At 40.0% G+C, this 9,074-nt stretch overlaps 1 long non-coding RNA gene across 1 annotated transcript; it reads left to right on the top strand.

Moving 5' to 3' along the window:
- Positions 1-2,740: 2,740 nt before the first annotated feature.
- Positions 2,741-8,358, top strand: LOC146862542 (uncharacterized). Its single transcript, XR_014978143.1, has 2 exons — positions 2,741-3,184; positions 6,573-8,358. It is a non-coding gene; the product is annotated as an uncharacterized LOC146862542 (long non-coding RNA).
- Positions 8,359-9,074: the final 716 nt, after the last annotated feature.

Raw genomic sequence — 9,074 nt, forward strand, 5'->3', positions numbered from 1 at the left:
ATAAATAATGCTATTTAACCTACAGGAAATGATACGACCAAGGTCAATCAATAAGAAAATGCAAATTCAAAGTGTTCTAGTCCATGACTATCAGTAAAAGAAATGCGTAAAAGAGAATCGGTGCAAGAAGCAATCTATCAGCTGAAATCAGTAGAATTTAAAAACCAGGGAATGGCTCGCCTATAAATGGGGTGGGAGAGGAAGAGCAGTGCCCCATCACTTGAAACCACCTTCATTCATCTTAGATTTAATTAGTACAGTGTGCGGGGCCAGGCCATTGTAGCCTAGGAGGAGGGGCATGACCGTGACATCATTGTTTGGGTAATGAGGGAAAGCTGTTTTTACAGTGTAATTGAAGTGCACATGTCAATCTGATCAATGACTTTTTATAGGGGAACCTGACCTCTGCACTTTATATTTCTGATGCTGGGCTGTATGGAAGGCTGGTGGAGTGCAGGGATCACAACCCCTCAGTCTACAGCGAAGAGAATGGTTATCCTGTCCTTTCCAGTCACATAGCTTCTCTCATGCTCCGTGTTGTTCTTGTGTGCTTCAGTCTGCTCTACAGTTGGACCCTGAGCAGGCGCACAGGCCTGGCTCTCACTGCCTGTTACTTCCTTTTATCAGATTATAGATCCTCAAAGTTGCAGTGAGTAAATGTTGTTTTGCAGGAAGAAACACATGTGTTATATTTTTTTTAGTTACAGCCGATCTGCCCACTGATGATATTTTCTTTCTTAAGCTCTGGCACTAATTAAAATGTCACATGGGTATGATTAAAACGTGTCAAAGGTGGTGCATATATTATTTCTTCAAACAAGAAACAATTCCATACATAAATGATGAAAGAAGTATATCTTCAATTGACAACGTTGTTAATTGCTGATGCCATTTAGTACTTTTTATTCATATAATTTTTTTATTTGCTTCAGACCCAGAATCAGAAAGAAGGTTTCTTTGGAGTGTGATACAAAAATTGATTGTTTTGTGTCCGGAATTGCACCAAATGAAAAAACAGCTGTCTTTTGCTGTAAATCAACCAATATACCATGTATGTTCACACTTGCACCTTTCCTTCTTGTTTTCAAACTCAGTTTTGGTTTGTCTTTTCACCTGGGGTTCACTCATTCTACCTGAGAAACACTTACATCTATATGTCCAAAACTACTCTTCATTGCTCTAATAAACTCAGTTCAGTTGAACCGCAGCTGTTTCTTAAACAATACTGGTGATGGAGCAGGATTTCGCAAAAAGAATCCTGCTCGATTGAACACCCCTATAATACGTACTAACAGTAAGTAGTGTCTAAATGACTAATGTGCACATTTACACTACACATGGGAAGCTTACTTTGTAAATATGCACAAACTAATCAGAATTAATGTGTAAATAACCGGGAATGTAATAATTTTGTGTTTAGAATGGATTAAAGGGTTTTGCATAGCAAGGCCGCATGTGTAATTCGTAAAATGCATGCTGTGTGATGCTTTAAACTCACAAATAACGCTGTGTTTTGCTTAAGCTATGCTAGGCTGACACGTTAATAATGAATTAGTGCTCAATTGGATAGTAAACAGTGAGAATTTTATTATTGTTTTATTAATAAATGTGTTTTTCCTGTCCTTTTTGGTAATGAACGAGTCCTCCATGTTCTTAAATTGTCCAAACTAGAGGGAGGGTGAATTTGTGTGTAAGCAAGAATCATGTGACCACGTAACTGAACTGTCGTGCTAAGCTGAAAAAGCCTGACCTGGTGAAGGACAAAGACGTTGACTGCCAGCCAAGCCAGTGTCATCATGAGAAATTGAACCAGTAGTCGCTGAATTTAATAAATTGTATGCAAAATTGTAACATGTGTACACATGAGAGAGAGGCCTTATTGATGACTATGGGAAAACTATTTTGAACAATGGTATAGTTGAAAGAAGAATGATTTCATAATGGGGTGACATCCAATCCCTAGAAACGATTGTAGGATGGACATGTAATTTTAAAGTATAAGAATAGGTGCTTTGGGGTTGTGGTTTAGATGTCGTCGGAAGAGAGTTCGCGTAGGTGGAGGTGTCCGAGAAAGGGGTGCGACGCTGTTCGTCGGTTTGCTTAGAGGCCTAGCTGTTCCTGTCCTGTCCTTGGCTTGATTCCTGAATCTTTGATCCTTGACTCTTAGTTCAGGGGTCCCTCACTACTGCCTAGGCCTGGGTGGTGGTTTTCCCCTTTACAGATCCATTTGGGTTGTATTTTTATAATATTGCAGAAATATATTTGCCGTATTTATATTTTCTTCTGTGCTTTCGTCTCTTCCTCTATCCCTCTAAAATTGATGGTTAAAGTCAATATATTTTATTTTTGCATCTAATGTTGTCGTAAATTGGCTGCGATTAAATTAGCGTTCGCAGAATCCATCTGGTATTTAGAGGCTATCTTGTACATTTTGTGGAATCCATTTTGTATTTCTGGCAGCCATTTTGTTTACCCTTGTGCTCTGTTTAAAGGACTGGTTATACTTAGACTCTGCTACCCTGCACATGCGCAGGAATATCTAACTGTCCATGCATCTGTTTTTAGTCTGTAACTATCAGGTTGTTTCTACCAGAGTCAGCAACTGCTAGCTCCTCCTTTACTGTCGACTGTGCATTTCTGTATGACCATCTATGTATGTAACTCTTCTCATGTATGCTTGCACCGCCCTTTTTCTGAGCCCCTGTGTGGGTATAAAAGACCCATGGTTCTTCTACTCTGTGTGCTACCTTCATTCAGCACCACAGGGTGCTGGGTGAATGTGGTTCCACCTCATGAGGTATTAAACTCTGTATTTTCTATTTCAGTTTCTGTGCCAACTTCTTTCTAATAGTCTGAGGACTCTGTGCAGAGAAGGGCGAACCCCTTGCACTGGTAGGCCTAGCTGAGGCCTACTTTCCACAATTGGCGCCTCAACGTGGGACTCATCGGTGACTCGGATGCCCAAAGGATTGGTCGCGACGAAGGATTGGAATCTCGCTCTGGATGTGATCACTGCCCGATAAGACCAGAGTCTTGGCATCCACGGCAGCTTTTCCTTTCTTTCTGATCTGACCATCCAGGTGGCGCCGGTCCTCGACTGAGATCTCTTCTGTGGATTCACCGTGCAGTGACCATTTGGTCGATTTTAGAACTTGGCAGGATGAATCTGGACACCAAGTGATTGGTAAGTGTCCTTCTGCGGCGCTTGCTGTTGGTTTTGATGCCTGTGATTGGTAAGGTAGTTTAGTAACGCTTACTGTGGCTTTGAATATGGTATATTTTGTGTTGGCCAACTTGGCTTGTTTTGACATATGTGACTTGCAATTCACATAGGCAGGTAATGAGGAGAATTTTCTCTAACTGAATTGATTTGAACGGCACATCGTACTAAAGGTACCTTAAGTGATACTTTGATTATAATATTGCATATTCTGCACTATTTTTGGCATGCCTGTCCTTAGCACACTTCAGAGGATGTGTTGCTTTTGGAATGGTACCAAAATGAGACTTGATGAAGCACAACCGCCCCCCCCCCCCCCCCCCCGGAGGGGACGCCTAATAGGGATATGTATATTAAGTATGGTCTTTCTTCTATAATGTACTTGTAAGTGGTGACTAGTACCCCAAGGAACTAAATATGTACATAAAAGGATCCTGGTCTGTGCACTTAGTAACATTCATAAGTGATGAGATGCAGAGCGTTTTTCTGGAGTTCTGCCAGCCAAATCTGGTGAATATGACTTGCAACTAGTATTTACAAATGGTTTGGTTTATGTACAGTCTGTGGGCTGTCTTTTGTTTCTGTCTTAAGTGTTGATCTGTGGGTTAAATGTGTGTTTAAATGTTATGGTGTGGTAAATTGTGTTTTGGATGTTGCTAGCACTGGAAAAAGCATGTGATTGAATGACTGTGAATATGTGAAAGAATTCTGAGAAGTGAAATTGTTAAGGAGTAAATTTAATTTGGTCTCATCACCATCAATAAGTTGCAAAAGGAAATTGAGAGGGGTGTAGCTAGAGAAAGAGCAACCCCTGTGATTTGATGACACCCTTAATGTACAAAAGTATTAATGAAGAGTAATTAGAGACCGGTTAAAAGTTTAGCTTGAAAAAATTGTGGGTATTTCGAATTTGCAAATTGTTCCTATGCAGCTTTGTGTTCTTGGTGGTTCAGTGAGCCAATGTGCTGGGTCCACAGGGTTGTAGGTTCTAATTTAAGCTGAACCTGCTAATCTGAGAATTGAAAACAATCTTATGACCCCTGAAAAGAAATTGTATATCAAAATAAATTTTTCCATAGAGCAAATTATTGCAGTTTAGATGAAATTAGGTAGGCTTTTTGTCTTTGACAGCTTCAGGGCTGTGCAAGGCAGATTTTGACCTTGCAGCCTGTAAGGTGGGGGCTAGAAATAGGAGCGACTGAACCAGGAGGTGAAATCACTGCTTAGAAAGCTTCTCTGACATGAAAATGTGTAATGCTTACAGCAGGACAGCCTTGGAGAGAGGTGGGGGCCAGGAGCACTCGCTGTGGCCCGGTTCTGCGCTGAGGGGCTATTTTTAGCTTCTCTGATAAGACAGGGCAGCTGAGGAACGAAACTCAAGGAGCCTTCCTCGGCCCTATTTTGTGCAAAGACCAGTTAGACTTTCCATAGAAAACTGTTTTTATTTTTTTTAAACTGTTGCATTAATCCTAGACAAAAAGTTAAATGATGCTCTTGCTTGAAATTTTAAGGGCTATATGCCTATATAAAAACGATTTTCCCATTGAGAATTAATTTTCTCAGTGGAAATTGTGGCGCAAAGCTAACATGGACTATCAGATAAGAGTTTTTCCTTTAGAAAGTTAAAATTAAGATGACCTGTGAGTCAGAAGCGACACAGTCAGTTCAGCTGACAGCTGGTCATCATAAAGATGACCTACTGTCAGATGGGGGTGAGTAAGGCAAGGAAATCAGTTATTGATTTTAAGCCTGACAAATTAAGCAGGCTAAAAAAAACAAAATTGTGTGTTTTACAATAGACTAAATTCAGATACAAAATGTCACAGCATTTATCTTTTGTATAGGGTATTCAAAGGCATTCACATTATACAGAACGACAGAGTTGTGTTGGCTTGAAAGGTTGACTTGAAAGGCGTGTGAATTCGACGCCTTTACGTGTCAAACAGCTGTGTAAGCAAGACTATTTCTATTCTCTGCGGACTCCGGCCACAGAGAACAGCTAAAGTCAAACACGGTGTAAAATGCGGCATTTCAGACTGCTGTTTTAAAAGTTAGAAATATAGTTTCATTATTTTTGATAAACAGAGGACAGATTGACAGAAGGGATTTCTTTTGTTAATGCCTGCTTAAATAAGAATAAGAGTGGTTTTTGATGTTAAATAATAATGACTGTCTTTTAAAAGTGGCGCAGACATTCAAGTTAAGTTTCTGTTCTTAGGGCTGTGAATGATTGCGTTTACATATGATAGGCAAGGGATGCAGCTCGCTTTTCATATGTGGACTCATCAAAATGATTAGACTTATTAAAAAAATATATGTATTTTGATTATATAAAAAAATGTTCTTTCAAATAGGTGCAAATAAATTCATTTTTTAATATTCATAATGCCTGAATCATGATGCTGTGACCTCCTAGCATCCAAATTGAATTTAAGCCGTGCTATACAGCAATAGGGGGTCAATTACATGTGAAAATGTCACTTTATCCAGGCGTACAAAACTCATTTTTATAAGGGCAGACATTATACATTTCTGATGCCACATCTCTGGGATATGTAGAGGACATTCTGGGGATGACTATTATGCAAAAACATTGCAGGAGTTTTTGTTTGAAAATTCTCAGGTGACAACACCACTATTGTTTGTTATTCTCATGCTACATACAGTTTTGCAAGGGCATTGCTAGTTTTATTAGCTAGTCTGTGTAAATAAACTGACAGTCCTTACTAGAACTAATGTTGCATAGTTTGGATTGTGAAAATGTAGAATGCAGGGAAGAGGTCTATGTGATCCTTAGCAAACATTTTTGAGGAAAATATTGTTTTATAGGAGTCTGTTAGTCACAAGATGTTCCACTGGAGAACGTGTACCCATTATGTTGAAGTTTTTAGTTCTTTATGTAATAAGAATCTTTGTTAAATTAGCAGTGTTAGATTTTCCTGTTGCTCCTATAACATGAGAGCATGGTCCTGAGTATACAATGTAGGTGCTTTTATTAAGAAAATTCATTTTAGAAGTGTCTGCAGTCCTGTACAAATAATGCAATGTTTAGGAGTAAAAGTGTATAACATTTCCTTTTTCTTGAGGGTCTTCAGAAATGAACACAGACTTCCTTGACTGCTTGGGTTTGGGTGACGTATTACTCTTGTCAGTTCACTAAAGAGTTCCTTTTATACTTGCCAATAGGTTCAGGCTATTGTTTTATTTACTCTCACATATATGAAAGTGGTTCCAGGGTGCCTTGTTAATATATGGGGCGTCCCTAGACTAGGAAGTATTCTGAGACTATCCTCTCTGTTGATAGATTATTTCTGTGCCTTGTCTAAAGACCTTTTTTTCTGTCCACCAATAGATATTTGCTGCTTTACAACCATTGCCAGAGGGGCGCGGACATCAGATCCAGCTTGAGGAGTCAGCACCAGTCCAGCTTGAAGTCAAAGTGAAGGTAACCAGAACAGGCATTGCTGGCAACCAGGACCTCAGTGAAGGTAGAAGGCCGGAAGCACTGGGATGAATGTACCCCTGCTACTCTCTTGGGCGAAAGACGGGGTCACAAATCAGAAAGGAGAAATCGTGGATCAAGCTTTTGATGCCCAGCCGAGAGTCACAGACCGACCAGGAAGGCGAGAAAGTTTTTGCTTGAGGTAACCCCCTTTGAAACAAGGGTTGCTTCAGAGATCCTAGCATCAGGCCTCTGAATCCTGGTCCTAAAGTGGCTGCAAAGTTTTCACCTTTGTTGGCCAAGAGATATGGCCCCAACGAAAGAGCAGTGTGCCAGCAGAGCAATACAGGAGTTAGGGAAGGACTGGAGTTCAGGGTACAGGTGCTGTGTCTCTGGTGCCTGTTAGATTGAAATGAAGAAAACTGGTGCACTGCCTGAGACACTGGACAGGATCGCTGAGCGCATTTGCCCTGGTGGGTGATTGCCCTATCCTGAAAGAAGAAACTTTTCCCTTGAAACTAGGCCATGATTCCTGAGTTGCGAGTTGTGCAGCTCCACCGTGGGAACAACAAGAGCCTGCCTGTGAGGCTCAAACGGACACAGGGAGAAGACTCCCCTCTGGTTGGTTGTACAGCGGCTTTAATTTCCCAAGGACTTCTTTTTCTTTTTGTTGAAAATGTACCCCATTGATCGTCCCATTTTTGAGGAGGAGCAACCCTTTGCAGCTCTTCATCCTAATTCTCATGGTCCTGTGTAGTTCTCCTGGTCCTCTGGATCCAGGATCATTTTTGTAAATAATATGTCTGACTGCTTTAATGTTTGTATTGGGTATAATGATAGATACTCTAGCCCTCATAAAGGAAACACTGGAAAAGTCTAGCGAAAATGTTTTTGAAGTTGAAATTGATGGTAACTGAAATGCATAGGAGCCTTGAAAATGTTTTTACTGGATGGTTCTAGGATTTGCTTAGGACTAGAAAGCTAATAATTCTGTTTCTGATAATAGTAATTACTCTCTCCTGCTATCTGTATGACCCAATTCTCTGTTCCCTTTGTACTTCTGTTTATACCTCATACATACCCGCTTAACAATATTTAGAATGAGGAATGCCCACCTAGCAATGAATTAGGATATATATGAAAAAAAAAACAAAAAAATTAAAAATTAATTTGCATATTTTTCATTTTCCTACTGGATTATGGGAGATGTCTTCAGCTAACACTAAAAGGGTCGCCTGTCATAAATTGGCTGCGATTAAATTAGCGTTAGCAGAATCCATCTGGTATTTAGAGGCTATCTTGTACATTTTGTGGAATCCATTTTGTATTTCTGGCAGCCATTTTGTTTACCCTTGTGCTCTGTTTAAAGGACTGGTTATACTTAGACTCTGCTACCCTGCACATGCGCAGGAATATCTAACTGTCCATGCATCTGTTTTTAGTCTGTAACTATCAGGTTGTTTCTACCAGAGTCAGCAACTGCTAGCTCCTCCTTTACTGTCGACTGTGCATTTCTGTATGACCATCTATGTATGTAACTCTTCTCATGTATGCTTGCACCGCCCTTTTTCTGAGCCCCTGTGTGGGTATAAAAGACCCATGGTTCTTCTACTCTGTGTGCTACCTTCATTCAGCACCACAGGGTGCTGGGTGAATGTGGTTCCACCTCATGAGGTATTAAACTCTGTATTTTCTATTTCAGTTTCTGTGCCAACTTCTTTCTAATAGTCTGAGCCCTCTGTGCAGAGAAGGGCGAACCCCTTGCACTGGTAGGCCTAGCTGAGGCCTACTTTCCACAATGTCTCTTCATCTATCCACTCTTTGCAACGTATATTTGAGATGTTATTTCCGTTATTGCTATGATTAGTTTGTTACTCTCTCATGAGGTTTCCAGTATTTGATATTATAGCGTTTGCTTTGAGCATTTATTATTACTAGATAAAATTACTAAAAATTACCGAGAGTCTGTGGTTCATTTAGTCAATTATTGATTATTAATGTTCTTAGAATTTCTATTACCATCAACTCTTCAGCTAGTTGGTTCATCGACCAAGTAGATGAAAAGTCGATTACATATGTTAAATATACATAAACTTGACCCTAGCGCATCAGGGTTTTGGGTGAATGTGTATGTGCCAAAGTTGTGGGAAGATTTTGAGTATTTATCCCTGATCAATTTATTGGGTTCGCGCTGGATCAGTTTCTTGACAGCAGAGGACGGTTTAATTACTGATTGGTTTGGTAATGGTTATTGAATATTGATTATATGTTTTAACATGAAGAGTTAGAGTCTTGTTCTATGTTGTCTAGAAGCACAGGTACAGAGTTGCCTGAGGAATCCCAGGAAGGAATTTGCCTGAAGTAGAGTGTGGTAAAGAAATCACCCTGCAGAAGTACTTTGCCTGTTGTAAT

The sequence above is a fragment of the Triturus cristatus genome, chromosome 2_2, assembly GCF_964204655.1.
Source record: "Triturus cristatus chromosome 2_2, aTriCri1.1, whole genome shotgun sequence".
Taxonomy (NCBI): domain Eukaryota; kingdom Metazoa; phylum Chordata; class Amphibia; order Caudata; family Salamandridae; genus Triturus; species Triturus cristatus.